At 51.0% G+C, this 22019-nt stretch overlaps 1 protein-coding gene across 12 annotated transcripts in view; it reads right to left on the bottom strand.

The window, feature by feature from the left end:
* KTN1 (kinectin 1) overlaps window positions 1-13479 on the bottom strand; it is a 78221-nt gene extending 64742 nt beyond the window's left edge. For all 12 annotated transcript variants that reach the window (XM_064511870.1, XM_064511874.1, XM_064511873.1 and 9 more), the window contains exon 1: window positions 13349-13479. The gene's annotated coding sequence lies outside the window, so the exon portion shown is untranslated. The remainder of the gene's footprint in view (window positions 1-13348) is intronic.
* Between the last annotated feature and the right edge of the window lie 8540 nt (window positions 13480-22019).

Raw genomic sequence — 22019 nt, 5'->3', positions numbered from 1 at the left:
CAAGACGAGCCAGCTCAGCAGTCGCGGCTGCAAGGATATCGGGCTATCTTACTCCAAAGCAGCTTAATCCTTTTCTGACACAGGAATAAGTTGTCCTAGCATGAGTCTGTTTATTCTGGGACACCTGCACTAGCCTAGCTGGGCTCTACTCCTTCAACTCGATCAAAGCAAGCTCTGCAACACCCATCGCAATTACGCTGCTGACCATCCTCCGGTCACAAACCAGGCAGAGCCTCAAATCCCAAGCAAAAAATATTATGTCATCTTTTGAGAAATCTGGAGGCTGCTACGCCCCTTTCATCTCCTTGCACTCAATTCAGGCCCGGCGAGCCAGAGAGGAGAGCACAAAGCAGGTAGGAGCAGCAGCTTCCCAGCACTCAAACTCCACTCGTGCTTGCACTGCAATCTGCAGAGGGAAAAAGCTGTAATGAAACCTTTTTCCACTGTATACAGTAAATAAATATTGCATCTGTGCCTAAATATACATTCCTGTATTACATATTGTTGTTTGCATTTTAAAGATAAAAGTAAAGCAAGAGGAGACAAACAAAAGAGGAAAAGCACTACGGTCCAGGGTTTGGATGGGGGTTTTTTTGCCTTTGCAGATTGCTGTGAAAGCATGAATGGAATCTGAGCACAGAGAAGCTAATGCTCATTTAAAAAGAAAGAAAGAAAAAAAAGTGCTCAGCCCAGGTTTTTCTGTACAAGAGCTGCAAAGAGTCAAGGAAAAGACCCAAATGTATTATCTTAAGTTACCTCTGTGCTGCCTCACCGGAGCTGCTCCTCGCCAGGGAACGTGGCACGGAGCAGCATCACTCCCCGCAGCACCGCGCTCCAGGCGGGCACGGACCAAGTGCAGGGAAGAGAAACAGGGAAGCCCAAACGATTGCTAACGAGGAGGCCGTGGATAGTATTTTGTTTCAGGGGCCTATTTCTGAAGTTTCCGCACATCTAAGAAAAGTACCGCCACCTTTTAATTCGCTGCTCGGGTCTCAACGCTGCTGTTCAACTTGGCCCTTCCCCGTTCTGCTCAGGGGACGCTCTTCTCCTCCTCCTCGCTGCAGCTTCTCCAGCCAGACACGAACTACAGTCTGAAACGCAGCACTTAGCGCTGCAGGTCTCCAGACTGCCAGTACTGAAGACTCCTGCCAAATTCCTCATCAGCGTCGCAATGAGGAACGCCTGCAATAAGCCGCCGTGGCAGCGGAGGAGCAAAGCGCTGGCGGCCTCGCGGGGCCGGCGAGTTACTCAAGCAACCCCGAAGCAGGTGCACGTACCTGAGTTTGCTAACCTTTGTACCTACACACCCCGAACACACACACGCTGCCAAAACCATCCCACGAGCAAGCCCCGGGCAGCTCAGCGTCACACTCTTACTTTCACAGAGTTCCCGGCTGCTTTAAACAAGGTCTTGCACAAGCTTGGGGCAATAGAGCAGAGAGAAGACAATAAACCTCAAAATAAAGCAGCGACTTTGGACATTTTTCCACAACTATTCATTGCAGAAATTCTCCTGCAAGAATGCATATATTAAAGTCATAATAGGAGTATTAACCATGTTCATATTAGAATTTCTTTCAAAAAAGATATTCTTAGTACGAATACCATGAAAGCGACTTTATCCAGATTTACTTTCAAATGCATATTTAACAGTGAGAGCAGAAGTAGCCTTCTGCCCATAAAAGACAGGTATTAACTGAAGAGAACCTCTCTGCACACACAGTTAAGCAGCCCAACGCTGAAGATTTCACTTAAGCGCGTGCCTGCAGCCCTTCACCCTGCTGCAGAAGGACCAGAGGAAAAGGAAATGACTAATCAAAGCAACAGCACATTAATATATTTTGGGATGTGGAAAGGGAAAATTGTAGAGTGTATTTTTAACGTTCCCAACAGGAGAAGGCGCTTCCATACATACGCCAACCACCACGTAGCGTCGGCTCCGGAGGGGGCTCGTGGCAGGAGCAGGGGAGGGTTTCTCGGAAGCGCTGCTGTCGGCAGGCTCTGCCGCGGGCAGGAGCTTCCAGGATCCCGAGCAAGGGCCGAGGACGGGGATGGGAGCAGAAGGCTCTTCCCTGCCCCTGAACCAACAGCTGTAGTCGTTCGGCTCCCTGCAGCTCTCACGCTGCTAAATTGGGAGGAGCCGATGCTTCGCGTTCCCGCAAGGGCATCTGAAACCGGCCGTGCCGGAGGCCTGCGGCTCGGGCAGCTCTGGCCTGTTCTTGCAGCACGACAAGCCCGGTCATCCCAGCAACAAGATTTTCTATTATTTCTGTTCAGTCTGCTGTTCTGGACGACTACACAAAGGGACTGGACCACTGACAAAAAAAAAAGTGCTTCGTTAACCTTTCGGTGACTCAACGATCCTGTTGTTGGAACAACGGACAAAAGGACAGACGGACAGCAGAGGGACGCTCTCATCCCTTCGAGGTCCTAGAGAAGAGTCTGACCTACCTACCTAGGGGACAGGCAGCGATTTAGAGGAGAGCTGTTAACGCGCACAGGGAAATCACAACTCTTACGCGACTGCGCACTGGATCAGAAGATCCTTTCCTGCCCTTTTCTCTACCCACCTGAAGTTTTAAGATACTATTTACAGCACAGAATAAGTCCGAACCGAATGGAAAAAGCTTATACCATTAAGACAATCCAATTTTGCACAGTGGTAATAAATTTTAGAATATGCCAAGAGTTTAGCACTCACCAGGGACATATGGCTGTTTCTCAGATCCACATTTTTAAAAGGACAGCTTCAGTCCAGGCTAGAGTATGGGAGGACTGCAGGCTCGACATACAGTAGGCAAAGTGCCTTTAAGTTGACAGAGGCATCATAAATAGATATAACATCAACACGCATTGCATGGCTACCAAACTAGGAACTCGGGAGCGATGAGCATCGCAAGCTTTCCCCCCCGGCTGGAATTGCCCTCCCCTCCTTCCATGCAGCTCCAGACGCACAGGCACCGCATCCACAGGGCTATTTTGGCTTTTTTAGACTCGATGTTTAGAAAGGTCTCCATATGTTAACACTCCTGGCCATGCAGAAGACGACTCCGGTCCACAACTCCCACTGTTTAGCTACGGGGTGAACCAGAGCCCCCAGAGCGCAGGGAAGGTGGTTTGATACTAGAAGCCTCTACCAGTCTTACGTTAGTAGCAGTCGGTGGGTTTTAATCCCTATTGACATTGTCAAGAAAGACACCTGCAAAGGAGGCTTGGTTTTATTATGACTGTGCATTAAATTTAAAATGAATCACCAGATTAAAACGCTGCTCATGCTGTACTTACAAAAGCCTTTGAATACAGGGCTTTTGTAGAGGTATCACTCAGGACAGTATTTGGGCTGCAGAAGTTTCTGCTGATGACGGTGCATTGCCTACAGTGCTGATGTTTTGACCTTCTGATCCAGCATGAATTTGCAGCAGCTGAAGGCTGAGCAGATTCCCATCTCCAAGACATCCACATCAGACACAAGCTAGAGTGCGACCGCTCTGCAGCAAAGCCATCCTTTAAATTTATCCTAAAGCTTGTATTACGCACACACAAGATAGTACTCCCATATCCAAGCTAGGTGCCTCATGCCACAGAACACGGTAGAGTTGATGCTCATCAAAATATTAGTTAAAAGTTTCAGAAAGGTTGAGAAAATAGAACATTTTTCTTTAAAAGTAGTCCCCACATACACAAAGTTAGCAGCACACGAGGTACCCCAGCATATTTCAAAGTGTAAAATAAGCACTATAAGCCGGAACTTTTAACTCTTAATTCAGAAGCATAAAGTTCAAGAAATTGCTGAACCATGGCAGTCATTTCCCTGCCGAAACAGGTTAAGTGTTAAGGCGGCTCTCCATGCCCCTGCAAGACGTGGCTTGTAGTCCATTTACCAAGGGCAGCATTAAGGGCTCACGTCATCTTCTATCCAAAATGCCAGCAGCACTACTGCAGGGACCTCGTTGCCCGTAGCTCCACCAAAATACTGCCCTTTTGGTTTTCACCCAGGGGATGCCTGCTCCAAAGCAGGAGCATCTCTCACTCCTGCCCATGAAGTTTCTTTTCACAGAGTTAACCTCTCTCTGCTTTATTTTCCCATCTGCTAAAGGCTCTTGTACATAAGAGCGATACACTACTCCATGCCATCAGTGCAGGAACCCTTCAGGTTTGGGACAGGCACTTTAAGGAGGTCTTGTGCACTCAGCAATCAGCAAGGTATTTCTGCCAGCTCCAAGGAGAGACTCACATCTTAACTTCAACACCCAGCGCAGCAGGTTAAGTTCTCCTCCAGCATCTGGGAAGAGACTCCAGCTCCTCCAGACTTACTTAATGCACTTGAGCTGCACCTGAGCCATGCTGTGAAGAAGCTTTCTTTGACCACTTTCCTCCTGCGGCTGCTGGTCCCCAGGTGAACGATGCTGAGGCTTGCTGACGTTTCTTTGAGAAGCAGAAGCCCTTACCTAGGCTGGGCTCAGTTCGCTGCATAACCCCAAATACAGCACAACTCGGGAAGGGGAGGGGAGGAGGAGGCCCACGACAGGCTCGCACACAAAGCACCCCCAAAAAGTGCCTCTCTAAGGATTTCCTGCTTTTCTCCACCTTTGACCATAAGGACCAACCTTCTAGGAGTTTCTGAAAGGACTTCAAACATACATTTCACTGTTACCAGAATTTTAACTTGAATTCAAATCAATACCCCAACATCTTCGAGCTCATCCTCACCCCTCAAAAAATGGTCTGATAAAGCAAACACACAGATCTCCACAATAAGTCAGCTTTACTGATCAGCGCCCTCAAATCTGAGCTTCAGCTTTAAGATCTGAACTTGAGAACATGCCAGGTTATTAAAAAAAAAAACACTAAAAAATGCTCAGTAATAGAAATTCAAAGTAATTTAGGTCATTTCTTTCATGCTTCCCTGGGTTCTCACTCCCCTTGCTTCACTGTCCCACAATCTGCTGCTCCTTCAGCATGCGAAAATTTAACAAATACTTTGTTACAACTACACAGATCCAAACTTATTTGCCTCCAACTTTGGTTATACATTTAACTGTTTCTCCAGCAGTCTGGAGTGGGGATGGGGGTGGTTAAGAAATAACCCTAGAAATATGCACATCACACCTGAAACCAGGAAAATTCTTCTGTTGGCACAGAAGCCAAAAGCTTTAATAGCATGGAAGAAATGAAGAAACCGGGGTGGGGAGCATGGAAAGGCAGGCTGGTAATGGAAACATCTTACGGGGAATTTCTGCAAGTTTAAGTCCTTCGTAACACAACCCATTAGCTAACACGTTTCATACAGCTGAAACTGCAGACCGCATTATATAAGTTGTAATTGTACCTCCGCAACCCTCCCACTTGCAGCATTCTGCACCTTACTGAATCCACGTGTTGAAGCACATCAAGGTAGAAGAAAAAGGTACCTGTTCAGCCCATAAATCGGTCTGGGATACTACCAGCTGCACGCAGAAAGTCTAGCTTTGTCATGCATTTTGCACTAGGCTCTAACCCATTCAAAGCTACTTTTAAAAATCTGTTTTCACATACACACTAAGCTGTAAAGAGGTTTACTAAATTTAGCACGCAACCCAATCCTAGCAGGGTGTATCACAGGCTATAGATATGGAAGTGACCTTATGTGAAGATAGTGGGTGAGGACTGTAGGTACTTCCCCATCCAGCCCACTGCACCCAGTAAAGTCCTACCACGCCCTCCATAAATGCTCTGCAAGACTTGGTAGTTTCAAAGATCCGGAGATGTCACCTCTGCCTCTCTCCTTGACGATGCTTTTCACCGTTCACACAGGGGTGGACCCGCAAGGATACTTTCTCAGCAAACGTCGGGGCTAACGACAACCCCCCGGTCACACTTTGAACCTGGAGAAGCAAAGCTCTGCTGAACCTCCATGACCACCACCACCATCGCCGTAAAGGCAAAATGAGGCAGCAGAGGCCCAGGGAAGCAGCACAGCTCTTCATCAGTCCTTCGCAGCTGAAGCCGCACGCTCCCAAGAGGCGTTTATACAAGCAAAGGTTCGTAGATGTGAAGCGGGATACAGCATTCACCCACAAATCCCATTTTCGGCGAGCTTCTCAACAGCACACGTTGGGCAGAGAGGAGGTGCCCCGAGCCTGCCCAGAGCAAGGGGAGTTTGAGGGGGCAGGAAAGGCCCCTCCAGCCCGGGTGGAAAGGGCCCTTCCTGCCACAGCCTTGCTAAACTCAGTTTCTCAGATTCAAACGTGCCCTTTCAAAGCGGGGAGGAAGAAACATCGCTTCCCGGGACCAGGCTTGGCCTCCTACCCGCAACACAGCGGGGACCCTGAAAGCCAGACGGGGCAAGAATAGCTGCAGCCCCTGCAGAAGCAGCTCCCCAGCCACGAGGCAGCATTTGGCCAGGTCACAAACGGGACCGGCCACCGGTCTGCCGGTGACCTTTCGCATCGTACGTCACAGGCACTTGCCTCGACTTTTCCTCCTGTTCAACGGGGAGATAAGCGTCTGCGTCCTTCACACGTGCCCGGGCACGCAAACAGCGTTGGGCAAGACGCGGGCAGGGGCGCCAAGGCAGGCAGGAGGCAGCTGCCTATTAAAAGAAACGCTCTGGAAGGCGAGTGGTACTAGGGAATCCTGTGCGAGTGCAGCTGAGTCAGTGGCTTTAAATACTCCTGCCAGCGAGCGCGCAGCGCAAGGGGCATGGGAACCGCTCGCTTCCTCCGACGAGCTGGGCTGCTTCTGTTTGTTTGTTTTTCCTTATTGCATGCAGATTTTTCAACTGGAAACTCTACAACAAATGGGCTGAGAAAAAGCAGCTGTAGCCAGTGGCCAGAGATTAATCTGGCAATAATAAAAGTATCAGCTGACTGACATTATAGGCTCTCTTATCAGTCACTCACAAGGCAGCCCAATCCCGGCGCGCTCCCTGAAGACCTCCACCTTGTGCAAGAGCTTAGTCATCACCTTCCTTGACAGCTACGCACTTGCGAATAGATTACGAGTCCACTCAGATTTTCCTGTAAGCAGCACCATCTCTCCAACATACTACGAGGATGAATGCAAGGAGGAGAGAGGGGAGGAGAAAGCTATCTTCTATCGACTGGAAGGAGTTAGAAGAGGTATCGCTTTCATCTCTTGGACTCAAACTTCCTTCCTTCATGTTTGCAGACACCCAAAAGACACCTTTCCACATCGCACACAGGAACAAGATGCCCTGAAATGTCACACCCCTAAAATAAAATACCCTACTTACCACTTTAAGACCACACGGGCAAACGTAAATACTGGCAATGCAGAATTAAGCCAGCGCTCCTTGCACAGAAAACGCTAGGGAGGATGGGGAGGAGGGGGGAAAAGCTTTGGGGGAGCAGAAGAATAAGGAGCCCAAAATAATACTCTGCGCAGAGGCTCCGTTTATATTGCTCTGGTGGGTGACACAGCTGAGCGAGAAATTATGAATGCAGCGGCTCGCTGGAGTGACTGAGGTGCTTCCCCTCTGCAGGATATGAGAGCTGAATTGTTTTTGGAAGCGTCATGAATCACAGGCATAAATATACCGGGCCTTAAAAGCCTCCAACAGCCATGTAATTCCAAAGTCAAGCTTTATTTTCCCTGGGTCATTCAACAAGCACTCCGAGAGCCGGACACCAGTCGGATGGGTTGACAAGGTTGACTATTCAATTAATACGTATAATCCAAAACCAAAAAAAAAAACGTATTTTGCAGCACAACATTAAAGCCTCTCCTCTGACACCACAGAGGAAATAAAGAAACCTACCCAGTACTCGATTCATCATTAAACTACGACCTGAAGGAAATCGGAGGTTTTGCTCCATTTCCTCACTTTTTTACAGCATAAGAGGACGTCAGAGACTGTTTTCTACAAACAGGGAGCAGTCGGCAATGCGCGAGCTGCTCTCGAGCAGCGCTGACGATCTGCAGGGCTGCCTGGCCGGGAGCGGATGCAGACGGCGCAGCGCAGACAGCGGGATCAGCAGTCCGGCACGGGAGGCTGCCAGCCCCAGCCTCTCCTACCGAGGTGCGCGGATAACGCCGGCAGGAGAAAGGAGACCTCGCCTCGCCGAGCGATAAGATCGCTGCAGATGGGTGAACTTTGTAGCTGAGCGAGGCAGCGAGCTCCGCTTCCCACCGGTGGGAACGCACCGGCCTCCAGGCACCGGGAAATCACTGCATCCCACTCGCCGGGACCATCCTCAAAAGAGATTCCCAAATCCGCTATGTGGTTTTCACATTTGTTTTTTCCCCATAGGAGACAGACATCAGTACACACTCTTCACAAGATCTTGACCGTAAGTAATGCCCACAAGAAAGAAAAAAATAAGGAAAACAGGTCTAGACAAGATTTAAGACCCCTAACTACTCCCAGCAAGATCCAACGGGAAACGGTCACAACCTGCAAGCAGCAGCACTGCTCTGCCCCATTTACAACCTCCTTTACCAAACCGTAACAAAGGACCACCGAAAATCCTGTCAACGTGACAACGACGACAGGAGCTAGCCGTTAATGCTAACGGAGGACAACACTGTTTATAATAGGGATTACTACTGCAAGAAAATGAGTGGCTTGCCAGCATTACTAGTTTACAGATACTTTCTCCGGGCTGTAGTGCACCTCAGTGACCTCCACACAAAGATGAGATCTAGTTAGGAGGAAAAAGAAAAAAAAATAAAGTGCTGTTTTCATAGACAAATCTCCTCAGGGAGAAGGGAAGCAACTTCATCCACTTCTCCTGCTCAGTAATAGGAATTGAGAGCTGTCCCCTTTGATAAACAGGGTAGAGACAAGGAATTGAAGAAAAATAGAAGAAAAAAGTAGAGAACATTACAGAAAGAGAGGAATAGATCTGTATTCATGTTTAATAATTGCACTCCCGGTTCGCACAGAAGCCTTACAGTGCTGTCCCTCCTCTCCTTCCCATCCCCCACGCATTGCACAGCAAAATTAAAGGCTGAAGCTCCTAATCCACTTCTCCACACCCTATAGCTGCAGGAACAGCAGACCTTATTCTTCACATGTGTGCCAGAAATCCGTCAAAGCAGCAACTTTCCAGAGTTTTCATGAGCATACATACAACTGAAACCATTTCCTTCTCCCCATTCGCTGACTTATTAAAATTCACCTCCAGTTCGATGGGAAGCATTAAAAAGGATCATGAGATTTGCATGCTTTAGCACCTCAGATTATTACAGTTTCCGTACACATTATTCCCCCTTCCACATCCCATCAAGCTTCAATTAAAGAATGCCCATATTAGAGCTGGATTTGGGTGTTTCTTGCACTGAGCAGACGCTGGAGCATCCAGGCTGATAGCACAGCAAGGCAGGAGAATCCAGGCGTTCACAGGAGATCCTCGTTTAACTGTGTCGTACCGACAGATACTGCATCAAGCCTGCACTGTGCCTAATACCTGTATTTAGGGCCCACGTTGACCTGCGAGTGCCCCCATAAGCTCATTTATTAAGATTCACTTACTCATTCTCATATAATCTAATTAGACTGCAGCACTCCAGCACGCAGGCAGCGAGGCGACCACGAGAGCAGCAGTCCAAACCCGCGGAGCCTGGCGCGGGAGCGACTCTGGCTCCCTTGCGGGAAAGCTCGGGGGAATCGCACCGGTTGCAGATGCCTGCACGCTGCCTGGCTGTTTGATGCAAGAGCGGGAGCCACCCTGCCGCTACCCCTCACCAGCTAAAGGCCGGGTCTTAAATCTGCCCGTAGACCAAGGTGTTGCACATATCAGCTCCCCACTATTTGGGAATAAAAGCCCCAGCTAAGCGTCACGGCGGGGGAAGAGCCAAATTTCCCAAATCAGAGCGCACAGGCATCAACCTGGAAAAGCGGCATCGACAAGCCCCATATTTTACAGGGACACTTACAAAGGTTTCATTCTGGCAGAGAATGGGAAGTTTCCAAACTCGGCGGTACCCTCCTCTCCTCCATCCAGCTGGGTTTCAGACATGCTAACAGGAAGAAGCTTGCAAGTTCTTAAATATAAATAAATACTGGGTTTTTTTAAAGGCATTACATGTTTATTTCTTTTGGACATCTTGTATAACGATGGGAGAAGAAGCAGATTCCTAAGGCTCATGATCTGGTAATTCTCCAGTCCATCATCCCCAGAGTTTATGCACAGTCATTAACAAAAAGTGATCTATCTGCTCCGGGTGCTACTTAGCCCAGCAACTCGCTGTCTCGCTAGCCTAAAGCAATCACCCGATAGACATCGAAAAGGTTGAAAGTTTAGAGGTAGCAAAAGAGCAAGAAGAGCAAAGCAGTTGAGAGCTGGTGGGCCCTCAAAAGATACTCACTTTTTTAATAATAGCCTAATCTTATACATCAGAGAGGGGAAACAACCATTTAAACCAAGTGGCAACGCCAGAACAAAACCAAGTTGGACGAGCTGGCCATGAACAACCTGAGGGTGGAAATTCGGGGACTGCTCAGCGAGTCGGAGGCCCCGCGGCTCTAGAGCAGCTTCCCCGCAGGGACGGCGGCGAGGAGAAAACGATCACGTTTCACCTTAAAAGCGGTTGCGTTACGAAAGGCATTCGCAACACGGATGCTTGCTATAAACAGAGAAACCAAACTCGATCGGGGGCTCCCTTCCGGTCTCGGGTTCTCATAGAGCAGAACCGCAGGAGGGCAGGTTTCCATTCCTGCCATCGGCCCCCAAAATTGAGACAACAGTCTGATATCTCTTCCTGACCCCTCCAGGACACCACGGGGGACGGGATTCACACTACTTAGCAATGGCATATCATTTGGGTATGATCAGGGAACCAAATTTGGGAGCTGAAGCTCTCAAACGGTCAATGGAGAGAGGTAGGTGCCCTGGCAGCGGAGGAGGACGGGATTAGGAGCAACGAAGCTGGATGCTTAAAATAAAACAAGTGTCCTCTCCCCCCACGTCCTTACACTTAGCGATCTTGGCCAAAAACTTACTTAATCCATACCCACAGCTTCCAAAATCCAATAAAGAATTCTAGCTCCTGAGGAATTTTGCTAACCTGGTTTTATGGCACTGATGCTCAAGCAATGATTAGACAGTTTTGAGCCATAATCATCTAATCTCAAGCAGAAAGAGCAGATGATGCAGATGAAAGCTATTATACGGTTAACCAAATAATAACACAGCCCTATACAGGCTTGAACAAGCCCTTCCCTTTCCTTTCAGGGGTTTCGAGCACAGAGTAGCTGGCAGCCTAAGTGATCCGAAGCAGTTTTTAGTTCAGCCCTTTTCCCTCCACCACCAGAAAACCCTAATTGCACATTTCAGATCCTGCTACAACTGCTTGCTCCTTTTGAGGGCTGGAAGTACCTTCTGGACACTGACTACATAACTAACTCAGTTCACCTCTCTGCATAACAGCCCTAACAGGGCATTTGCATTTCTATCCAAGTCCAGCCTTTCCCTGCTGCAGTTACACGCACAAGTTATTTTAATCACAGCGTGCGGAAAGCAGCATCAGCATATGAGGCAAGAGGGGGGAAAAAACGTGGTAAAGCACGTTTTGCATGGCCTGTTCACGGACCGGTCACGGTGCAGTTATGGGAAAGAGGTCCAAAGGCAGAGATCCACTTCCAGCCCAAAGCAAACACAAGGACATTAAGAGATCCGCTTAGGAGGACTATGACAGGCAAGAAGAACAACTGAAGGAAGGACTTTTGCCTGAATTAGTTCCCTTTTTAACTTTCACAGCCATCAATCCAGACTTTCTAGTAAGAGATTTCTGTCCTGTCATACCTAACTGTCAAATTGGTTTAACACTTCTTCATGCCTACTAAATACCAAGGGTTTAGCTTGCACACACGTTGTTTGACAGAGGCAGCAACACAAAATTCTCTTAAAAAAAAATCTTAAACAGAAAACCACCACATCAGCTAGGGTATCAGCCAACAGGCATTCTCCACAAAGCAAGAAGCACTTTCATTAAAGTTTCTCTATTAGCAATCTCCAAATAAACCGCACAGCTCTTGTGGAAAGAAAGAGCTATACACTGACAAGCCTAAAACACAGATGCAGGTGCCCACTACTAGAAAGCAGCCCCTGGCATTGCTCAACGTAAAGCTACTATGCTACGCTACTCTTAACAGCTACCTACTTCATTAAAAGAGGGGCCGGTCATTATTAGTTGGCAGTTCTCATATAACACCACGCGTGGAGCATTCGTACAGTTTTACTCTATAACTTGACTGCGATGGATGGGATGGGTTTAAGTGCAGCAAACCATAACAAAACTGCCATTTAATCAGCTCAGACTAAGCGCTTGCTTACATGACATTACAAAGATGCAACTTCACAACCTTAGCTTTTTTGTGTCATCCAGGGCTCCTCTTTTCACGGCTACCCCATAAGATAAAGGGCAACGAAGGCGAGGTGGGCCAGGAAGACCTTGAGAGTGGCTACCACCTTCCAGAACCGACCGTCATGAATCACCGCGTCTCCTGGCAGATAACCCGCGCTGACACGGTTTTCCAGCGAGCGTCAGCCCTCCAAAGTACCTGCTCGGTAACCTGGCGGCGGGGGGAGGCAGGAGAGCAGAGGAGGAGAGGCAGGAGCAGAGGCAGGGGGTTAGGGACAGCTATAACGTAGCTGCATGTCACCCGCACAGCTACTACCCCAGCGGGTACGGGTAGCTTTAAAAAAATAGGAAAAAAAAAATACACAGAAACAAAGATAACCCATAACCACAGGAAAATTCAGCACCTTCTACTACATGCAGTTAACACCTCGCCAAGGATACAAAACCTGGCCAAATATAACATCGCATTAGGGTTTTCGAGTCCGCCGCAGTGCCGGGGCACTCTGTTAAGAGCAGCTTAACAGCAGCGGACAGACAGCGTTAAAAAGGAGGTTTAAAGCTACAGAAGGGTTTTTTCAAGCAGATTTTGAGGGCGAGCTCCCCCTCCGCGGCTTGTGCCGCTCGGGGCGGGCTGAGAGGCACCGGGGCTCCCGGGGGGGGCGTGGGCCGCGCAGGTGCCCCCCCCCCCCCCAAAAAAAAAAAAAACCCTGAATCACAGATTTCCTCAGAAACCCCGAAATAGCTATTTTAAAGCCCCCGGGTTTGGAGCCCCCCCCCCGCTGACCCCGGCCCGAGGCTCGGAGGAGCCGCGGATGGAGCATGAAACCCCCCCGGGGGGAGCCGCCCCCCCCCCCCCCCGGTCCTCCCCCCTCCGGGTGCGAGCGGCCCCGGCCGCCGCGCGCACCTGCGGGCGCCGCCCGGCCCCGCCGCGGCCTAGGCCCCGCCGCCGCCCCCGCCCGCGGCGCGGCCCCGCGCAGGCCCCGCGGCGCCCCGGCCCCGGCCCCGGCCCCGGCCCCGCCGCCGCCCCGCGGGCTGCACTCACCGGGCGGCGCGGCGCGGCCTGCGCGGGGCCCGGGCGCGGGGCGGCGCGGAGCGGGGCCGAGCGGAGGCAGAGCGCGGCGCGGGGAGCCGGTGGCTGCGCGGCGCCGCCTGGCAGGAAGGGAGGGAGCGGGGCGGGGCGGGGCGGGGCGGGGCGGCCGGGGGGCGGCACCGGCACGTCCGCGGCGTCTGCCTGCCCCCGGCCGCCGCCTCCCCCCGCGGGGGGAACCGGCCCGGCCCCCGCCCCGGGCCTCCCACGCGTGAGGTCGCCCCAGCCAAACCCCACCGAGGTGTGAGGATCCCCCACCCGCGGGGATCCCCCACCCCGAGCCCACCCACGCGTGGGGATCCCCCACCCAGACCCCGCTCATGCATGGGATCCCTCCACCCACCTACACGTGGCACCCCCCACCCAGACTGGCCACACCTGGGGGTCCCCCACCCAGACCTCCCACTCGTGGATCTCCCCACCCAGACCCGCCACACCTGGGGGTCCCCCACCCAGACCTCCCATTCATGGACCTCCCACGTGTGAGATCCCCCCACCCAGACCTGCCACACCTGGGTGTCCCCCACCCAGACCTCCCACTCGTGGACCTCCCACGTGTGAGATCTCCCCACCCAGACCTGCCACTCGTGGACCTCCCACGTGTGAGATTCCCCCCACCCAGACCTCCCACACCTGGGGGTCCCCCACCCAGACCTCCCACTCCCCGGGCCTCCCACGTGTGAGATCTCCCCACCCAGACCTGCCACACCTGGGGGTCCCCCACCCAGACCTCCCACACGTGAGATTCCCCACACCTGGGGGTCCCCCACCCAGACCTCCCACTCATGGACCTCCCACGTGTGAGATCTCCCCACCCAGACCTCCCACACCTGGGGGTCCCCCACCCCGACCTCCCACTCGTGGATCTCCCACGTGTGAGATTCCCCCCACCCAGACCTGCCACACCTGGGGGTCCCCCACCCAGACCTCCCATTCGTGGATCTCCCCACCCAGACCTGCCACACCTGGGGGTCCCCCACCCAGACCTCCCATTCATGGACCTCCCACGTGTGAGATCCCCCCACCCAGACCTCCCACTCGTGGACCTCCCACATGTGAGATCCCCCCACCCAGACCTCCCACACCTGGGGGTCCCCCACCCAGACCTCCCACACGTGAGATTCCCCACACCTGGGGGTCCCCCACCCAGACCTCCCACTCATGGACCTCCCACATGTGAGAACCCCCCACCCAGACCTCCCACGCCTGGGGGTCCCCACCCAGACCTCCCACTCATGGACCTCCCACGTGTGAGATCCCCCACACCTGGGGGTCCCCCAAGCAGACCTCCCACTCACAGACCTCCCCCATGTGTGATGCCCCCACCCAGCCCCCCCACATGCAGGGATCGCCCACCCAAACATGAGAACCTGCTACCCAGACCCCACCGCCACGTGGGGATCTCTCCCCCACACCTCCCACACACAGGGATCCCCCCACCCAGACCCACACGTACACCCATGACCCACTCATGGACCTCCCGTGCGTGAGATCCCCCACCTGGACCTCCCACGCGCATGGAGACCTCACACCACACGTGGCAGTCCCCCCTCTCCCATGTGTGGGGACACCCACCAGGACCCCAACCGCACATGGGGACACCCACCCCGACCTCCCCCCACACGTCTCCCCTCACCCTGCAGCCTTAACCAGATTGTCCATCCCCCCAAAATGGGGAGGAAAAGGAGACGCCGTAGGATGGACCCAGCCACCACGTGGGCTCCTGCTTCCCACCAGGCTGCTTTGGCCATGGCTCCTGGTGCAGACAGGCCAACGAGCCCCGCGCAAACGAGCTCACCAGCCCAGGCCCCCGCGAGGCCCAGCTCCGGGAACCGGCCGTGCTCCTCGATTTCCCCCAACGGCCTCAAAGCCATCGGGACCCGCAGCGCTCGATGTCCCCGCGCCAAGGCAGCCCTGCTTTCACGCTCGCTCGAGCACGCCCCGCCGGTCGGGTGCCACGGGCAGGTTGGGGAGATTTGCACCAGCCTTTCAGATTTTTCCTTCCCTCTCCCACGGGTGATTCCCAAGGCGTCCCCGGGACAGGTTTCTTGGGATTTCAGTAAAGCTGCGCCGCGGCATGCTGCAAGAGGGGCTTCTCCGTTCCCCGGCCAGCGAGCCTCAGGCAGCCTCGTCCGTGCAGGAAAACCCGCAGCCGGCACGGGCCGGGACGCGCAGTGCCGAGCGCAGCTGCTGCCAAAGGCAGTTCTCCCAGCAAAAACAAGACGCTGGTGCTACCCCTGGGCTTTGCACGCGTCCTGCCATCGTTTCTACGGACCTCAGCAAACAAGCGCCTGGTACGATTCCCCAGCCCTAAGCTAACGCTGTGTTTATTTGCCCCACCAAAGGCATCGCTGAGAAATCAACTGCTCCACGGCCTGGATGCGGACGGGGATACGTCCCCGAGGCAGCGCCTTCGAGTTTGAGACTCCCTCTTCGGCAGCGTCCCAGCTCCCTCCGCTCTCCCCAGAGCATCACGGCGGGACCTAGATTTCGTGGGCCGAGCACCCGGCTTGAAAAGCCCATGGGGGAGCTCCGGCTCTGCAGAGCGGCCAGCAAGGCTGATATCCCCCCCGCAGCGAGGAAATCACGCCAGCGGTCCCCGAAAGCCCGGACACGTTAGCCAGCCGCTCCCGGGGAAAGCGAAAAGGGTTTAAAACGCTGCAGGAGCCCCAGGTCGTTGGCTTAGTCTCGATTTTGCATTCTTGGGTCACAGGGAAAAAGTCTTCAGACCTGTGGCTCCGGAGAAGGCCTAAGAGAAGGACAAGCTATGCGTTTAGCCTGGCTATACGTCAGGGATGCTGATTATTAATTTGGCATTTTATATCTGAACATATGAGATCCCCATGAACGCCAGAAGCAACTGCCCTGCAAGTTTCAACACCTCCCTGACTCAGCCTCTCTTTATGGATAGGGGAAAAAAAAGGGGGGGGGAGGAAGAGAAACAAGTGCTGGGTTTTCTCCTCTGCCTCCTTTTATTTGCATCCAATTTTTTTACACTATCTACAAGCAGGAATTCCTACAGTTGGTAGGAAGTGAATATTAGTTAACAGATCATGCACACATGCACAAAACATTCAACTTCTGCTATAGAAGGTCACAAAAATTACTACAATTTGTTCTCGGAGCGGTAAAGCAGGAGAAACTGCAGTGAAGAGACTCGAATTACATGGGAAAAAACATTTGATTCAAACCAACTGTAAGGGAATAAAAATACATCTGTCCTAATCAGCATTTGCCAGAAGAAATGACTTTCGGAAACTCTCATAAGAAGAATAAAAGCTCATAATAAGAAACAACTGAACTAAAATAAGATGTTGTGCGTGACCCATATAGAAATCCATCAGGCTAATACAAGTATCCACATAATCCACATACTACCACGGCGTATATATATTTTTAATTCGGCTGAACCGATCAATGCCGCATTTTGTACTACTGAAAATCCAGCTAACAAAGGGAATTTTTAGAGGCTTTCAGAGCTCCCTGAAAAAACCGATTCTGTATATTTATGAACCATGTTCATTTTCCGTCTCCCACCGTACTGAAAAGCCGTTAGTCAGCCCAGCTCGTGCTCCCTGGCCTCCGGGAGCTTCCTCAGCCGCCCTAAATGCTCCCGTCACCCCACGCCGGAGCCCTGGGGCCCCTTTGCAGCACTAATACAAGCAGAGCAAAGCAACCATTTCAACCCAGCCAGATCTCGGTCCGCCGTCGGTCTTTGCTGAGCAATCTTTACCAATTTTTCAAGTCACTAATTATTCTTAGGTCGGCATTGCATGGCTTTAATTCACATTTTCCTCCCAAAGAGTGCGGTTTTGACTCAAATGCAACAGATTCAGCTGGAAGAGGTCGCCATGAAGGAAAGCACGTCTTCTAGGACTATGGTGGAATACCATTTTAAAGCAAGTTTAAGATTTCCCTGCTCTTTCTGCCTCTCCCATAGTGGCATCACAGCAGATGAACGTGGAAGAGCTGGGTATCATTAAGTAAAGCAAATGCAGAAATAACACAGAAAATACCATCTCCCATGAAACGCTTCTCGTGTTTTGCAGGATACACGTCACTGCATCACAGCGACAGTTCAAATCCTTCCTCCTATTCATCGTTTGTAACATCAAATTGTTATTTACGCTGTTCTAAATCGATCTATGGCAGCTTTTAAATTAATAGTCTCCTTCATCATTACCCAAGGAATGAAACTACTTTCCTTCGCAAAAGACATGTTTTGACCACAAAATAACTTGGCAACGCCCTGCCTAAGCGCAGAACCGTAACTCAGCCGAAATGCAGCAGGAGAGATGGCAAAGAGAAACAACATGCAGTGGAAGGAAGGAGGAAAAAAATACAGGCAAGTCAGGCAGACCCGCTCAACGAGGCCTTGCGGGGAAGGCACCCCGTGGTCGGAGACTTGGGAACACTTGCAGATGCTTTGGTCCGGCGAGATGTCCGGCACCAGGATCTCCAGCGACCCGGGAGATCTAGCAACAGTTCCCCGTGGTGCCACAGACTCACTGTACGTCACTGTGTGAGCTATTTCAGTTCCTCATGTATAAAATGAGCTAATATGTCTTCTCTTCACCTATATACCTTATCTATTTAGATAGCAAGAGACAAGTCTCTCCCTAGCGAACTCACCAGCTGCCCGTGCTGTGTCTAGACTCAGACCTCTGGGTGTTTCCACCATAGGATTAGCAGGTCCTGGAGGAAAGAAAGGGTTAAAAATCAACTCAGATTCCCTAGGGAAAACAGAAAGGCACAAGAAAAGAAGGCAATTCAACTGATTTTACCCAAAGGGACAAAAGAAGGTTTAGAAGGTCCTTTGTAAACACGAAGAAAAGCATTACCGTGCTACAGGGAAAAACATACTCATTAACAAATTAGGCGAGAGCAGAGCCAGACGTAAGACGTCTGGAATAGCTGCATTCCTAAATGCCTTGAAACGGTCCGTCTTCACACACTCCATTTATTTTGGATGGCAGCATTGCCCACTCCAATCCGGGGGTAATGGAGACTTGCACAAATACCTGGGGATAAATGTGAGTACTTTTTAATGCAAATACGCAAAAGCCAGTGGACCTGAGTGACATGTTTTTGGTTTAGAAAATAGCCAGCTTAAGAGCCTCCCCAATACACACCCATCTGGTTTCCTAATTTTCTTAGAAGCACAGCTGAATATCCCATAGCAACTTTACCTGAGCCCTGTCAAACGTACCGAGTGGAAAGAGATCTCAGCGGAGCTACTCTTGTGTTAATGTGCTGGGTGAACGCCCATGGAAAGGAGGCCAAAATAATCAGACCACTCAGTTATTTCCGACAAGCCACAGATAACCGGGCTTCAGGAAAAAAAGGCAAAACCAATACCTTCATAACGAGGGGTACAGTGGCTAGTCGGCTATTTTGACAGCATGCAACCACCCTCCTCCCGAAAATATGGTAAACTATTAAGGGCTCCTGTAATTACACTTATCTGGGAGTATACGGGGAAAAATTAACTCATATTCCACTTCTTTATGCCAAACATAAAAACTAAGGTCTAACAGCCTTAATGCCACAACCTAATCAACGTTACGCTTCCGAACAACAGAAACTGCAGAGGCAGCAGGAAATGCAAGCAGGGATCTGCGGGATCCAAAGGAGAGACGAGGCTGAAGCAAAAGCGATTTCAGACTGGATTCCTGCTTGCGTGGAGCAAGCACGGAAACTCAACGGGCTGCAGAAGCACGTGACCGCAGACCTAGGCACGTCCTCCTTCGTTACTGCTAAGCTGACGACGGTTATTGGCAGGCTACTTGCAAGGGCTAGAGTGACAGAAATATGACTGCATTAAAAGTTAATTATGTGCGTTAAAAGTACAAAGAGACCAAAGCCGGGGGGGGGGGGGGGGAACGGGACCAGAGCATCTCCCGATGTCTGCCAGCATTTTGGGGAGGTCTAGTTTCTCCTGAGGTCCTCATTGACTCAGCTGCTGATTTGCTTACAGTTAATTGGAGGAAGTGGTAACGAGAGCTGACTAATCACCTAGCTGTGCACCCTGCGGACTCCTTCTGTGTCAGTCACTATATCCCGCTGATCATTCGGACAAAACTAAGTTTTCCTGGGAGCTCGGAGGCCGGTCGGCACCCTTCCTTTGCTCTTAGTATTTGCACAATATTCCTCTCCCTTTGTCTATACCATAAACTAGTAAAGCCACCTGTGCTGATGTGACTCGGCTGACATGCAACAACAGCTCAGTAAAGACGGTCAAGAAATCACAATATATGCTCTGTTTCCCGGTGCACTTGCCTTGAGGGTCCTAGAGTGCACCAACATCATTGCTCGTGTCTTTAACGCTACTGCGACCCCTGCAAACAAAATTAATAGAGGTCTGTTAGCTCCTGCCACGTGCACACCTCTCTGCTTTTCTGTGCAAACATGCTTGAGTGCCATTACTACATTGTTTTTTCCAGATAAGACTTAAAGGATCAGTATTTAATTGCAGGTGTAAGTTCAAAGTATGAGAGACGGTGTTTGTATTAGAGCAATTTGTCACAAAACTTGGAGGGCAACATTGGGGGTCAGATGATCCCTTGCACGCTCACCTCATTTAAATGCAATTCAATTTAGACAGACCATTTGGCAGAAAAACTAGAAAGATGACTTAACAAAAAGCCTGGAAGGATTCTTCTGAAACCAGGTGTCGAGGACCCTTGTGTGCGACATTCACGGAGGAGCTGTCCAAGAAAGCCCGTAGCCATTAATTGCGAGGTAGCAATTAAGGCATCAGTCAATGTTTAAAGCTCTTTTTTTCCGGCCCTGTTTTAAAGGCAACACATAACAAAAAACAAGAATAGACTGATGTGCTCCCCGACACAACCGAGTCCAACGCTGAACTTTGCAGATCGTGACTGGGCCAGGACGAGTAGGGTGTGAGGTAAACCGCATGCAGAAGGCCTTCATTTAATCAGTTTGTCGCTTTTTGCAAACAAGAAAATTAAATGAAGTTAACTGCATAAGTCTGAAAGTCACCATTCAGCCTTGCCGTAGAGACAGATGGCTTTCACTTATATTGCTTCATCTGGCATTCAGTGGAGCATTTGGCAATGCTTTCTGAGGCTGATCTCAGCAATTCTCTGACATTGGGGCAGTTAGTATCCTTCCTTCCACGTAATACTTCTGTAGCAGCCACAAAATACGGCTCTTTTCTAGGCAGTTCACCATTTTTTCATTCAACAGAAATAGCATGCGTCGTCTCCTAGAGCAAGAAAGATGCCTAAGTTGACCTCACGCTGGTAGCTACCAGCAAACGTGGAAAACACGCATTCGCTGACAAGAGCTGAGAGTAAATTAATGTTTGCAAAGAGTCCCAAGATCCCCCATCATTGACATTTTCAGGGAGTGGGAGAGCCCCTGTTTAACCGGGACGAAGAAGAGGCAGCCTGGCCACGCGACCTGGGCTGCATCGTCGGCGCGGGGATGGACACACGGCACGAGGTGGGAAACGGGGAGCTGCTGCCCTCCTCCCCATCGCCCAATAAGCCTGCGTTACGAGGCCGGGAATATTAAACTGGAGTCTGACCCCCGCCCAATTTCAAACCATGGCATCCTCCCTAACGTAGGAGGATCACTCCCCATTTACGCAAAGACAAGTTAGAACCAAATACCAAGTCTCATGGACCCCGTTCTGTTCTTATTTATGCCAGCATAACTTAATAATTACTCATAGTTAATAGTTAAATTACTCACTATTACTCAGTTAATAGTCATGGTGGTTTATTTCCTTCCCTGGCAATATATCCAAAAGCTGCTGGTGCTGACAAGCATCGATCAGGCGTAGGATGGAGCGCTCTGGAATGGATCGGTGCGAGAGGGCGAGACGTCCACGGTGACACTTGGCGGGGACCGAAGGCACTCTGCCACCCACCCCCGGTGAAGCTGCTCCGGCTGTGTCTGCCGTTGATACAAAACCTAGAGCAATAGGGCAATTGGAAGATGCTGCTTTTGGAGGTAACCTGGGCACACTGTATTGCTCTTTTCTTCAAGCGCAGTCCTGCTCTCAGTTGCTCTTCTGTCTCCTCCAGAGACATGGCTTTAATGCCACCGGGGCACCAGGAGACACAAGCGCCACCTGAGACAAGCTCCGCTCTTTGGAGACAATTACAGCTATAAGAACTTTGCATAAAGCTCAGGAGAGCAGAAAGCAGAATGCTGTCAGTCACGGGCTCTCAATTCCCAAACTGGCTCCTGAGAAAGATAAGATAAGATAAAGCCAAACGAGATTAAGCAACTTCAAGGCAAGCAGCAAGGCGTTCATGGGCTGCTAGAGCTAGAAGAAGGCTGTTGAGAGTATTAATGAGTAAAGCAGGTGGAGCTTCCTTAGGGATTTGCTCCTTGTCCCTTCCAGGTTTGGGAAGTCTCCTGTGATTAGTGCCATCCCAGGACCAGATTACAGCAGATATTAGGTAACGCAGGGACGTGCGCTACAGACATAGCCAAGAGGCTGATTCAGGAACGCCAGGAGCAGCTCTGTGGAACAGCCTTCTGCAATGAGGCACCCGAGGAAGGAGAAGGCCATTGAACGCCTCTTCGAAGGACGCACAAAGCTCCTATGGTCGTTCTGCTCATCAACTTTCCCAGGTAAAATTAACCAACC

This window comes from Dromaius novaehollandiae, chromosome 5 (assembly GCF_036370855.1).
Source record: "Dromaius novaehollandiae isolate bDroNov1 chromosome 5, bDroNov1.hap1, whole genome shotgun sequence".
NCBI classification, from domain to species: Eukaryota; Metazoa; Chordata; class Aves; order Casuariiformes; family Dromaiidae; genus Dromaius; species Dromaius novaehollandiae.
Note: the sequence above shows the minus strand (reverse complement) of the source record. Positions and strands in the feature narration are given on the sequence as shown.